Source organism: Vigna umbellata, chromosome 6, assembly GCF_029865625.1.
Source record: "Vigna umbellata cultivar VRB3 chromosome 6, Vumbellata_1.0, whole genome shotgun sequence".
In the NCBI taxonomy this organism is placed as follows: domain Eukaryota; kingdom Viridiplantae; phylum Streptophyta; class Magnoliopsida; order Fabales; family Fabaceae; genus Vigna; species Vigna umbellata.
Window position 1 is genome coordinate 30084918 of NC_142170.1, and position 14296 is coordinate 30099213.

General features: G+C 40.8%; 1 long non-coding RNA gene across 1 annotated transcript; it reads left to right on the top strand.

The window, feature by feature from the left end:
- Positions 1 to 951: 951 nt before the first annotated feature.
- Positions 952 to 3926, top strand: LOC148197201 (uncharacterized). The gene is made up of 3 exons (XR_015780130.1): positions 952 to 1587; positions 1694 to 1784; positions 3610 to 3926. It is a non-coding gene; the product is annotated as an uncharacterized LOC148197201 (long non-coding RNA).
- The last annotated feature ends 10370 nt before the right edge of the window (positions 3927 to 14296 follow it).

Genomic DNA, 14296 nt, shown 5'->3' on the forward strand with positions numbered 1-14296 from the left:
TGCCTAACTTGTCAAAGAGCCAAAGCTGAACATCAAAGACCAGGAGGATTACTGCAGCCCTTGGAAATTCCAGAGTGGAAGTGGGACAGCATCTCTATGGATTTCGTGACCCACCTGCCACGAACAGTCCGAAACCATGATTCAATTTGGGTGATTGTAGATAGATTAACTAAGAGTGCCCACTTCTTGGCCGTTAATTTGAGGATGTCCATGACAAATTTGGCCAAGCTGTACATTAAGGAGATTGTTAGATTGCATGGAATTCCTTCAAGCATTATATCAGATCGAGACGCGAGATTCACATCTCGTTTTTGGCAGTCATTGCAAGGAGAATTGGGAAGCAAATTGCAGATGAGTTCTGCATATCACCCTCAGACGGATGGCCAATCTGAGCGAACCATCCAGACTCTTGAAGACTTGTTGAGGACATGCGTTATAGATCATGTGGGAGTGTGGGATGAAGTTCTGCCGCTTGTTGAATTCACATATAATAACAGCTATCAAGCAAGCATAGGAATGGCACCGTTCGAAGCTCTTTATGGAAGAAAGTGTAGAACTCCTTTGTGTTGGTTCCAAGAAGGTGAAACTGCATTAACTGGACCAGAATTAATTCAGCAAACAACAGAAAAAGTGAAACTGATCCAGGAGCGATTGAAGACGTCTCAAAGCAGGCAGAAATCGTATGCTGATAAGAGGAGAAGACCCTTAGAATTTGCTGCTGGAGACCACGTGTTTCTAAGGCTGAATCCTATCACTGGAGTAGGGAGAATTCTTCGTCCAAAGAAGCTATCACCAAAGTACGTTGGCCCTTATCAAATTCTAAAGAAGATTGGAGCAGTGGCGTATGAATTGGCGTTACCACCTCAACTGTCCAACCTTCATCCAGTCTTCCACGTTTCACAACTCAAGAAGTACATGGCTGATCCCTCACACGTGCTGGAGTAGAAGACATCCAAATTCGCCCAGACCGGACACTGGAGATGCAACCTGTTTGTGTGGAAGACAGCCGCACCAGACTCTACAAAGGCAAAGATGTTCATCTCGTGAAAGTAGTGTGGAATGCCAAGACTGGTGACTCAACATGGGAGGTGGAAAAGACTGTGAAGGAGTTGTACCCTCACCTATTCCCTGGTAAGCTTTAGAATTTTCGAGGACGAAAATTTTTGTAGTTAGGGGGAATGTGAGAACCTGATAATTAGTACACATTAATTCAATCTCTAATCACTATTTAATGCACCGTGACACGTCAAAATGCACTCACCTTTCCGCTGCATGCGCCTGCCATGTGTCACGGTTGGAGCATTCTGAGAAGGTTAGTGGGAGACAAGTGGCGTTTGGAGGATGGGAGTTTATTCTGCAGGGGAAAGAGAAAAATAATTCTGGAAAAACTCTCCCTCTTCCTCCTGCATGCTTCATCTTCTTCTCAGAATTTATGCTTCCAAAATTCTCTGCCCTCTCTCTAAACTGTTTTCATCTTCTTCCTAAGAAAATTCACCAGCAAACCTTTGATCTTGTTTCAGACACCATAGAAACCTTCCCTGCACTGTGAGCATCATTCGGATCCAAACAGAATTGAGAACTGAACTGGTAAGTTCTCGTCTCTGTGCCTCTTTCCATTTAGTTCATGCAAACCAAAATTCTGGTTGCATGCATGAGTTAGACGTCTGATATGTTAAAATTTTTGGTGTGTTAGATTAAGTTGAAGTGGTTGAGTGAACTTCTGATAGAAAGTCGTGAGAGCACGAGAGAAACTCTAAACATTTGGAAGTACACTGCTAGATCAGGTAAGGGAAGTTTATATGTTTAATTTATACTGTTTGATTTATGATCTGAGATGCATGTATGGAAAGCATGATGTTTGAGTATTTAGAAACGTTTACTGATATGGAATATGATTTCTGGTTTGTTTTGCATGTGTGAAAAATATGAAGTTGAGTTGTTAGAAATGATCACTGATATCTGATATGCATTCTGGTTTGGATGAATCTGTCATGAACTGATACGGCTTGTATGAATTATATTTGATGTTGAATTTGTTTTAAATGCATGTTGAGTTGATTATGGATGAATGGAGAATGGCTATTGTGTGGTTGGAATGATTTTAAATGTTGAAATCTGCATGATGATGTTTGAAGGGAATTAAACCTGAAATGGAAGTATAAAGTTGGAAAATGGAAATCTGGAAAAATTCTGCTAAGTGTGAAAAATCTAAATTTTCTGATCATTCTCTGTTGCTAAAAGGACGTTCGTCACTGTACGGTCTTAGACCGTTCGGTTTTTGGTTAACATGACTTAGATTGGAATTCATTCATTTGGAATGAATTCTGCTCGAGAACGAGCGTCCCCCAATTGAGTGAATGAGCGTTCGTTCTGCTCAGTATAGATCAATATTTAAAACTTTATAAATAAGTGACGTTCGGTCTTAAGTCGAGCGTTCGTCCTCAATGACGTTCGGCCTCATGTCGAGCGTTCGTCCTTATTGTTGTTCGACCTTATGTCGAACGTTAGTTCTAGAGAGCGTTCGTCCTTATACTGAACGTTCGTCCAAAGTTGGCGTTCGGTCCTATACCGAAACGCTCGTCCTATAAAGCGCTTGGGTTATAACCAGCGTTAGTGCTGATTCGTGCTTGGTCATTGACCTAGCGTTCGTCCACAGCAGGGTTCGGTTTCTAACTGAACGCTCGTCCTTATTATTGAATTCTGAGCGAACGTAATTGACGTTCGTCCAAAGTAAATTTCTGAACGTTCATTCATTGACAGTAAGAGTTGTTTCTGTACTTTAAATATTCTGGTTATTTATCTAAGTTATTCTGTAAGATAATTATTTCTTTTGATTCAACCTAAAGTTCTTGTACTCAACATCTTCTAAGTATTATTCTGAACTTCTAAATTCAATCTCATCTAAATTCTTTAAGAATTCTTAATGTCCATCAGTGAATAAGAGTTCGTTTCTTTTGTTCAGAAACGTGAAATCAAAGGTTCTGTAATAAGTTCGTTTTATTTGAGTAAAGAATGCATGACGTTAATGTTAAGAGAGTGGAACACAGAATGAAAATGTGAAAATGAGAAATGTTTAATGTGGACGAATGATATGTTGAACGAATTATTGGAATTGGATTTTTACGAGCGTTCCAGGGAGGAAACGTCTCTTATATGATTGAATATTGAATTGGTAAGGTATGACTGTGGTTAGTTAATGCTGGCTTGGTCCATCCTGATATTCCGTGATACACCTCTTCAAGTAGAAGGGGGTAGTCATGCGTGGGAATGGCAGGAGGTCCTTAGTCCATAAGTTAACATGGGCGACGTAAGAACGGACTTACCTCGAGTGGCAGCTGTTTGGTGTTACCCAGTTACTACCCACTCGGGTGCAAGGACGCCTGTAACTACATGGTTCATACAGTCCGGACGGTCTGTCTTATTATATGCCTTTATATGATTATTATTTGATGAATTACATGCTGTATGTGTGTTTAGAAATGTAACTGTATGTGTTGATTGTATAAATTAAATATTATAGCTTACCCTTGCATTTCCATTGTGTTGTCTACTGTACATGTATACTCCGTCTTGTCAAATGCAATGATCATCCGTTGTGGATGTGAGCAGATGGTGGTGCATCCCTTGAAGCAATGCTGGAAGAAGAAAATTTGGACGACTCCAATCTGGTTGAAGTTGAAGTAAAGGCCGAGCCTTAGAGTGCTCGTTTGATTTAGGCTGTACATGTTAGCATAGTTATAACGTTCGGCCACCTATTTTGTAAGGCCGTTCGTCTTATTCATCTCTGATTGTATTTTGGTGCACGTTAGTTTATGTATTTAAGAGCGTTCACTCTTGGTTTTATTGTATGCGTTTACACGCGTCCTCTGTACTGATGCCGTTAGGCTTTTCAATCCAGTTTTAAATGCAAAGACTGTTTGTGATTACTGTTAATTGTAATTAATTCTGAATTATAGTGATTACTGTATTTTGGGATGTTACACAAATCTGGGAAGAAGGGGATGAAAATGGAGGTTTTCTGGGTTTTCTGGACTTTGGTGCGTTTCTGCAGAATTTCTGCAGAAAGCGCGTACGTCCAATTTTGGTGAATCAAAATTGGACGTCCGTTCAAACAGTGCTCGACCAAATAGTGGTCGTCCAATTTCTGAACGTTCGGTTATTGTTCTGAGCGTCCGCCCGAATCAGCCAACTTAGAACGTTCGTCCTTGGTTTGTCATAGTGATATTAGCGTTCGGTCAGGGCTAATTTAAATACCGTTCGGTTGAAACCTAAATTAATAGTGTCCGGTTAAGTGTGAATTTAACACTGTTCGATTGAATCGCTCGGCCAGGATTCTAGACGTTGGTCCAGATGATTGTGAGCGTTCGTTAGCAATTGGTAATTCAGGTTTCAACTTGAGCGTCCGTCCCTAAATTGGCATCCACAAGATGTAATCTTGGGCGTTCGGTACTGAGTATTAGTGATTGCAATCGTTCGTTCTTAAAAATAGAATTTTAGGTTTGAATCCTGAGCGTTCGGTTTTGGGTATAAGTGAACGTTCGGTTTTTAAGTATAAGTGAGCGTCCGGTTTTGAGTATAAGTGAGCGTTCGGTTTTGGGTATAAGTGAGCGTTCGCTTTTGGGTATAAGTGAGCGTTCGGTTTTTAAGTATAATTGAGCGTTCGGTTTTTGAGTCTAAATGAGCGTTCCGTGGGTATAAGTTAGCGTTCGGTTTTTAAGTTGCTTATTCTCAGGTGTTGAATCTTGAGCGATCGGCCTTGGGGTATTAGTGACTATTGAGCGTTCGGTTAAGTTTTGATTTAAGCACCGTTCGGTTAGCTGCTGATTTATGTCGTTCGGTCAGGCTTCTTTTAATGCCGTTCGGCAAAGGGACTTAGGGATTCGACTGAGTATCAAAACGTCCTCCTTATCATGTCCGGATTAATGGTGTTTGATTTGAGTGTTCAGTATTGAGATATTAGTGGGTATAAGCGTTCGTTCCTAACATGGAACTCTTGGGTAGCAATCTTGAGCGTTCGGCTTTAAGTGTTCGGTTTGGATCTTGGACGTTCGACCTTGGTTTAATTGTGTTTGTGAGCGTTCGTTCTCGATGATGTTAATCCTCAGGAAGTACTCGTCTGAGGTAACGTACGACTAGACTTGATCTCGAGCGTTCGTCCTTGGAGCTCGGTTAATAAGGTTTGGTGTTCATCGGCAGCGTTCGGCCTTTGATGATGATTGATTCCAGAACGTTCGTTCAGACAGCATCAGAGTTGGAAATAGCGTTCGGCAATAATGCATGAATCCAGGGGAGTATTTTGAAACAATTATTGAGAATTGTTGGTTATTTCCTTGATCCAATATTGGTTTATTTATACATATTATTGAGAATATGTACGAATTCGTGATTGAGCACGTTTATTCTGTTGGAGGTGGTACATACACTATGTTATTTACTTGTAACTTCGTCTGTCTTTTGAGCATTTTTGCTAGTCTCACGCGTGAGACTGAGATTCGAGTGTCACCTTCTTCTGCGCGAGGAGGTGAATGTCTCGCCCAATGAAATGACTTCGGCTCGTGTTGAGTATAGTGCATCGTTACGCGTAGTATCGATGTTTTTACTCGTTAGTCCTTGAGGAGTCGGGGAGATAGGTCTGAAGTCGCGATGGAAGACGGCTCGGGTCGCCTGTTATCGACATCAGAAAATACTGGTATTTTATTTTTATCCAAGGATTACATATGTTATAAATTTTAAAGAGTGTTTGTCACAGTTCAAAATAACACTAGGTAGAATGGAACCAGTTTTATAATTGTTCCCTTGTTGTAATCACGTAAAATATGAGAAAGCAAATAACATTTGATAGCTGTCAATACTAAATTTCGTCATATTATCTAGTAAAATCCTAGTAAAATCTAAGTAAAGAGGGGTAGCTGTAAATACTAAATTTCGTCCGAATTGATTTTTTTGGCTTTTACTGTAACATCCCAAAAACTTACCCTTTAAAATTCAAAATTTAAAATATTGTAATAATACATTTAGGATAACACCCCGTCCAAAGAGCACCATGGGAACTGTACCAACTTCAGAAGGCCTGAGAGGTGGATCTGGGTTGGGCATCTGGTGAGAGGAGGTGAAGAATTGTTGAGGTTGCAAGGAGATCTTGATCTGCACGTCTGGGAGGAGTTAGATCCCAAAATTTACATGGAAGTCTTCAAGAGGTAAGGGGAGTTTGATTTATTTCATTAATTGTTGAAATAATCTGTATTTGATGCAAATCTGGGAAGAAGGGGATGAAAATGGAGGTTTTCTGGGTTTCTGGACTTTGGTGCGTTTCTGCAGAATTTCTACAGAAAGCGCGTACGTCCAATTTTGGTGAATCAAAATTGGACGTCCGTTCAAACAGTGCTCGACCAAATAGTGGTCGTCCAATTTCTGAACGTTCGGTTATTGTTCTGAGCGTCCGCCCGAATAAGCCAACTTAGAACGTTCGTCCTTGGTTTGTCATAGTGATATTAGCGTTCGGTCAGGGCTAATTTAAATACCGTTCGGTTGAAACCTAAATTAATAGTGTCCGGTTAAGTGTGAATTTAACACTGTTCGATTGAATCGCTCGGCCAGGATTCTAGACGTTCGTCCAGATGATTGTGAGCGTTCGTTAGCAATTGGTAATCCAGGTTTCAACTTGAGCGTCCGTCCCTAAATTGGCATCCACAAGATGTAATCTTGGGCGTTCGGTACTGAGTATTAGTGATTGCAATCGTTCGTTCTTAAAAATAGAATTTTAGGTTTGAATCCTGAGCGTTCGGTTTTGGGTATAAGTGAACGTTCGGTTTTTAAGTATAAGTGAGCGTCCGGTTTTGAGTATAAGTGAGCGTTCGGTTTTGGGTATAAGTGAGCGTTCGCTTTTGGGTATATGAGCGTTCGGTTTTTAAGTATAATTGAGCGTTCGGTTTTTGACTCTAAATGAGCGTTCCGTTTGTGGGTATAAGTTAGCGTTCGGTTTTTAAGTTGCTTATTCTCAAGTGTTGAATCTTGAGCGATCGGCCTTGGGGTATTAGTGACTATTGAGCGTTCGGTTAAGTTTTGATTTAAGCACCGTTCGGTTAGCTGCTGATTTATGTCGTTCGGTCAGGCTTCTTTTAATGCCGTTCGGCAAAGGGACTTAGGGGTTCGACTGAGTATCAAAACGTCCGTCCTTATCATGTCCGGATTAATGGTGTTTGATTTGAGTGTTCAGTATTGAGATATTAGTGGGTATAAGCGTTCGTTCCTAACATGGAACTCTTGGGTAGCAATCTTGAGCGTTCGGCTTTAAGTGTTCGGTTTGGATCTTGGACGTTCGACCTTGGTTTAATTGTGTTTGTGAGCGTTCGTTCTCGATGATGTTAATCCTCAGGAAGTACTCGTCTGAGGTAACGTACGACTAGACTTGATCTCGAGCGTTCGTCCTTGGAGCTCGGTTAATAAGGTTTGGTGTTCATCGGCAGCGTTCGGCCTTTGATGATGATTGATTCCAGAACGTTCGTTCAGACAGCATCAGAGTTGGAAATAGCGTTCGGCAATAATGCATGAATCCAGGGGAGTATTTTGAAACAATTATTGAGAATTGTTGGTTATTTCCTTGATCCAATATTGGTTTATTTATACATATTATTGAGAATATGTACGAATTCGTGATTGAGCACGTTTATTCTGTTGGAGGTGGTACATACACTATGTTATTTACTTGTAACTTCGTCTGTCTTTTGAGCATTTTTGCTAGTCTCACGCGTGAGACTGAGATTCGAGTGTCACCTTCTTCTGCGCGAGGAGGTGAATGTCTCGCCCAATGAAATGACTTCGGCTCGTGTTGAGTATAGTGCATCGTTACGCGTAGTATCGATGTTTTTACTCGTTAGTCCTTGAGGAGTCGGGGAGATAGGTCTGAAGTCGCGATGGAAGACGGCTCGGGTCGCCTGTTATCGACATCAGAAAATACTGGTATTTTATTTTTATCCAAGGATTACATATGTTATAATATTTTAAAGAGTGTTTGTCACAGTTCAAAATAACACTAGGTAGAATGGAACCAGTTTTATAATTGTTCCCTTGTTGTAATCACGTAAAATATGAGAAAGCAAATAACATTTGATAGCTGTCAATACTAAATTTCGTCATATTATCTAGTAAAATCCTAGTAAAATCTAAGTAAAGAGGGGTAGCTGTAAATACTAAATTTCGTCCGAATTGATTTTTTTGGCTTTTACTGTAACATCCCAAAAACTTACCCTTTAAAATTCAAAATTTAAAATATTGTAATAATACATTTAGGATAACACCCGTCCAAAGAGCACCCATGGGAACTGTACCAACTTCAGAAGGCCTGAGAGGTGGATCTGGGTTGGGCATCTGGTGAGAGGAGGTGAAGAATTGTTGAGGTTGCAAGGAGATCTTGATCTGCACGTCTGGGAGGAGTTAGATCCCAAAATTTACATGGAAGTCTTCAAGAGGTAAGGGGAGTTTGATTTATTTCATTAATTGTTGAAATAATCTGTATTTGATGCAAATCTGGGAAGAAGGGGATGAAAATGGAGGTTTTCTGGGTTTTCTGGACTTTGGTGCGTTTCTAACCGAAACAGTGTTCAAACAGTGCTCGACCAAATAGTGGTCGTCCAATTTCTGAACGTTCGGTTATTGTTCTGAGCGTCCGCCCGAATCAGCCAACTTAGAACGTTCGTCCTTGGTTTGTCATAGTGATATTAGCGTTCGGTCAGGGCTAATTTAAATACCGTTCGGTTGAAACCTAAATTAATAGTGTCCGGTTAAGTGTGAATTTAACACTGTTCGATTGAATCGCTCGGCCAGGATTCTAGACGTTCGTCCAGATGATTGTGAGCGTTCGTTAGCAATTGGTAATCCAGGTTTCAACTTGAGCGTCCGTCCCTAAATTGGCATCCACAAGATGTAATCTTGGGCGTTCGGTACTGAGTATTAGTGATTGCAATCGTTCGTTCTTAAAAATAGAATTTTAGGTTTGAATCCTGAGCGTTCGGTTTTGGGTATAAGTGAACGTTCGGTTTTTAAGTATAAGTGAGCGTCCGGTTTTGAGTATAAGTGAGCGTTCGGTTTTGGGTATAAGTGAGCGTTCGCTTTTGGGTATAAGTGAGCGTTCGGTTTTTAAGTATAATTGAGCGTTCGGTTTTTGACTCTAAATGAGCGTTCCGTTTGTGGGTATAAGTTAGCGTTCGGTTTTTAAGTTGCTTATTCTCAGTGTTGAATCTTGAGCGATCGGCCTTGGGGTATTAGTGACTATTGAGCGTTCGGTTAAGTTTTGATTTAAGCACCGTTCGGTTAGCTGCTGATTTATGTCGTTCGGTCAGGCTTCTTTTAATGCCGTTCGGCAAAGGGACTTAGGGGTTCGACTGAGTATCAAAACGTCCGTCCTTATCATGTCCGGATTAATGGTGTTTGATTTGAGTGTTCAGTATTGAGATATTAGTGGGTATAAGCGTTCGTTCCTAACATGGAACTCTTGGGTAGCAATCTTGAGCGTTCGGCTTTAAGTGTTCGGTTTGGATCTTGGACGTTCGACCTTGGTTTAATTGTGTTTGTGAGCGTTCGTTCTCGATGATGTTAATCCTCAGGAAGTACTCGTCTGAGGTAACGTACGACTAGACTTGATCTCGAGCGTTCGTCCTTGGAGCTCGGTTAATAAGGTTTGGTGTTCATCGGCAGCGTTCGGCCTTTGATGATGATTGATTCCAGAACGTTCGTTCAGACAGCATCAGAGTTGGAAATAGCGTTCGGCAATAATGCATGAATCCAGGGGAGTATTTTGAAACAATTATTGAGAATTGTTGGTTATTTCCTTGATCCAATATTGGTTTATTTATACATATTATTGAGAATATGTACGAATTCGTGATTGAGCACGTTTATTCTGTTGGAGGTGGTACATACACTATGTTATTTACTTGTAACTTCGTCTGTCTTTTGAGCATTTTTGCTAGTCTCACGCGTGAGACTGAGATTCGAGTGTCACCTTCTTCTGCGCGAGGAGGTGAATGTCTCGCCCAATGAAATGACTTCGGCTCGTGTTGAGTATAGTGCATCGTTACGCGTAGTATCGATGTTTTTACTCGTTAGTCCTTGAGGAGTCGGGGAGATAGGTCTGAAGTCGCGATGGAAGACGGCTCGGGTCGCCTGTTATCGACATCAGAAAATACTGGTATTTTATTTTTATCCAAGGATTACATATGTTATAATATTTTAAAGAGTGTTTGTCACAGTTCAAAATAACACTAGGTAGAATGGAACCAGTTTTATAATTGTTCCCTTGTTGTAATCACGTAAAATATGAGAAAGCAAATAACATTTGATAGCTGTCAATACTAAATTTCGTCATATTATCTAGTAAAATCCTAGTAAAATCTAAGTAAAGAGGGGTAGCTGTAAATACTAAATTTCGTCCGAATTGATTTTTTTGGCTTTTACTGTAACATCCCAAAAACTTACCCTTTAAAATTCAAAATTTAAAATATTGTAATAATACATTTAGGATAACACCCCGTCCAAAGAGCACCCATGGGAACTGTACCAACTTCAGAAGGCCTGAGAGGTGGATCTGGGTTGGGCATCTGGTGAGAGGAGGTGAAGAATTGTTGAGGTTGCAAGGAGATCTTGATCTGCACGTCTGGGAGGAGTTAGATCCCAAAATTTACATGGAAGTCTTCAAGAGGTAAGGGGAGTTTGATTTATTTCATTAATTGTTGAAATAATCTGTATTTGATGCAAATCTGGGAAGAAGGGGATGAAAATGGAGGTTTTCTGGGTTTCTGGACTTTGTGTGCGTTCTGCAGAAACGTGAGCAAAACCGTTCAAACAGTGCTCGACCAAATAGTGGTCGTCCAATTTCTGAACGTTCGGTTATTGTTCTGAGCGTCCGCCCGAATCAGCCAACTTAGAACGTTCGTCCTTGGTTTGTCATAGTGATATTAGCGTTCGGTCAGGGCTAATTTAAATACCGTTCGGTTGAAACCTAAATTAATAGTGTCCGGTTAAGTGTGAATTTAACACTGTTCGATTGAATCGCTCGGCCAGGATTCTAGACGTTCGTCCAGATGATTGTGAGCGTTCGTTAGCAATTGGTAATCCAGGTTTCAACTTGAGCGTCCGTCCCTAAATTGGCATCCACAAGATGTAATCTTGGGCGTTCGGTACTGAGTATTAGTGATTGCAATCGTTCGTTCTTAAAATAGAATTTTAGGTTTGAATCCTGAGCGTTCGTTTTGGGTATAAGTGAACGTTCGGTTTTTAAGTATAAGTGAGCGTCCGGTTTGAGTATAAGTGAGCGTTCGGTTTTGGGTATAAGTGAGCGTTCGCTTTTGGGTATAAGTGAGCGTTCGGTTTTTAAGTATAATGAGCGTTCGGTTTTTGACTCTAATGAGCGTTCCGTTTGTGGGTATAAGTTAGCGTTCAGTTTTTAAGTTGCTTATTCTCAGTGTTGAATCTTGAGCGATCGGCCTTGGGGTATTAGTGACTATTGAGCGTTCGGTTAAGTTTTGATTTAAGCACCGTTCGGTTAGCTGCTGATTTATGTCGTTCGGTCGGCTTCTTTTAATGCGTTCGGCAAAGGGACTTAGGGGTTCGATGAGTATCAAAACGTCCGTCCTTATCATGTCCGGATTAATGGTGTTTGATTTGAGTGTTCAGTATTGAGATATTAGTGGGTATAAGCGTTCGTTCCTAACATGGAACTCTTGGGTAGCAATCTGAGCGTTCGGCTTTAAGTGTTCGGTTTGGATCTTGGACGTTCGACCTTGGTTTTAATTGTGTTTGTGAGCGTTCGTTCTCGATGATGTTAATCCTCAGGAAGTACTCGTCTGAGGTAACGTACGACTAGACTTGATCTCGAGCGTTCGTCCTTGGAGCTCGGTTAATAAGGTTTGGTGTTCATCGGCAGCGTTCGGCCTTTGATGATGATTGATTCCAGAACGTTCGTTCAGACAGCATCAGAGTTGGAAATAGCGTTCGGCAATAATGCATGAATCCAGGGGAGTATTTTGAAACAATTATTGAGAATTGTTGGTTATTTCCTTGATCCAATATTGGTTTATTTATACATATTATTGAGAATATGTACGAATTCGTGATTGAGCACGTTTATTCTGTTGGAGGTGGTACATACACTATGTTATTTACTTGTAACTTCGTCTGTCTTTTGAGCATTTTTGCTAGTCTCACGCGTGAGACTGAGATTCGAGTGTCACCTTCTTCTGCGCGAGGAGGTGAATGAATGTGTCGCGTGAGTCGTCGCGTAGTATCGATGTTTTACTCGTTAGTCCTTGAGGAGTCGGGGAGATAGGTCTGAAGTCGCGATGGAAGACGGCTCGGGTCGCCTGTTATCGACATCAGAAAATACTGGTATTTTATTTTTATCCAAGGATTACATATGTTATAATATTTTAAAGAGTGTTTGTCACAGTTCAAAATAACACTAGGTAGAATGGAACCAGTTTTATAATTGTTCCCTTGTTGTAATCACGTAAAATATGAGAAAGCAAATAACATTTGATAGCTGTCAATACTAAATTTCGTCATATTATCTAGTAAAATCCTAGTAAAATCTAAGTAAAGAGGGGTAGCTGTAAATACTAAATTTCGTCCGAATTGATTTTTTTGGCTTTTACTGTAACATCCCAAAAACTTACCCTTTAAAATTCAAAATTTAAAATATTGTAATAATACATTTAGGATAACACCCCGTCCAAAGAGCACCCATGGGAACTGTACCAACTTCAGAAGGCCTGAGAGGTGGATCTGGGTTGGGCATCTGGTGAGAGGAGGTGAAGAATTGTTGAGGTTGCAAGGAGATCTTGATCTGCACGTCTGGGAGGAGTTAGATCCCAAAATTTACATGGAAGTCTTCAAGAGGTAAGGGGAGTTTGATTTATTTCATTAATTGTTGAAATAATCTGTATTTGATGCAAATCGGGAAGAAGGGATGAAAATGGAGGTTTTCTGGGTTTTTCTGGACTTTGGTGGTTTCTGCAGAATTTCTGCAGAAAGCGCGTACGTCCAATTTTGGTGAATCAAAATTGGACGTCCGTTCAAACAGTGCTCGACCAAATAGTGTCGTCCAATTTCTGAACGTTCGGTTATTGTTCTGAGCGTCCGCCCGAAAGCCAACTTAGAACGTTCGTCCTTGGTTTGTCATAGTGATATTAGCGTTCGGTCAGGCTATTTAAATACCGTTCGGTTGAAACCTAAATTAATAGTGTCCGGTTAAGTGTGAATTTAACACTGTTCGATTGAATCGCTCGGCCAGGATTCTAGACGTTCGTCCAGATGATTGTGAGCGTTCGTTAGCAATTGGTAATCCAGGTTTCAACTTGAGCGTCGTCCCTAAATTGGCATCCACAAGATGTAATCTTGGGCGTTCGGTACTGAGTATTAGTGATTGCAATCGTTCGTTCTTAAAAATAGAATTTTAGGTTTGAATCCTGAGCGTTCGGTTTTGGGTATAAGTGAACGTTCGGTTTTTAAGTATAAGTGAGCGTCCGGTTTTGAGTATAAGTGAGCGTTCGGTTTTGGGTATAAGTGAGCGTTCGCTTTTGGGTATATGAGCGTTCGGTTTTTAAGTATAATTGAGCGTTCGGTTTTGACTCTAAATGAGCGTTCCGTTTGTGGGTATAAGTTAGCGTTCGGTTTTTAAGTTGCTTATTCTCAAGTGTTGAATCTTGAGCGATCGGCCTTGGGGTATTAGTGACTATTGAGCGTTCGGTTAAGTTTTGATTTAAGCACCGTTCGGTTAGCTGCTGATTTATGTCGTTCGGTCAGGCTTCTTTTAATGCCGTTCGGCAAAGGGACTTAGGGGTTCGACTGAGTATCAAAACGTCCGTCCTTATCATGTCCGGATTAATGGTGTTTGATTTGAGTGTTCAGTATTGAGATATTAGTGGGTATAAGCGTTCGTTCCTAACATGGAACCTTGGGTAGCAATCTTGAGCGTTCGGCTTTAAGTGTTCGGTTTGGATCTTGGACGTTCGACCTTGGTTTAATTGTGTTTGTGAGCGTTCGTTCTCGATGATGTTAATCCTCAGGAAGTACTCGTCTGAGGTAACGTACGACTAGACTTGATCTCGAGCGTTCGTCCTTGGAGCTCGGTTAATAAGGTTTGGTGTTCATCGGCAGCGTTCGGCCTTTGATGATGATTGATTCCAGAACGTTCGTTCAGACAGCATCAGAGTTGGAAATAGCGTTCGGCAATAATGCATGAATCCAGGGGAGTATTTTGAAACAATTATTGAGAATTGTTGGTTATTTCCTTGATCCAATA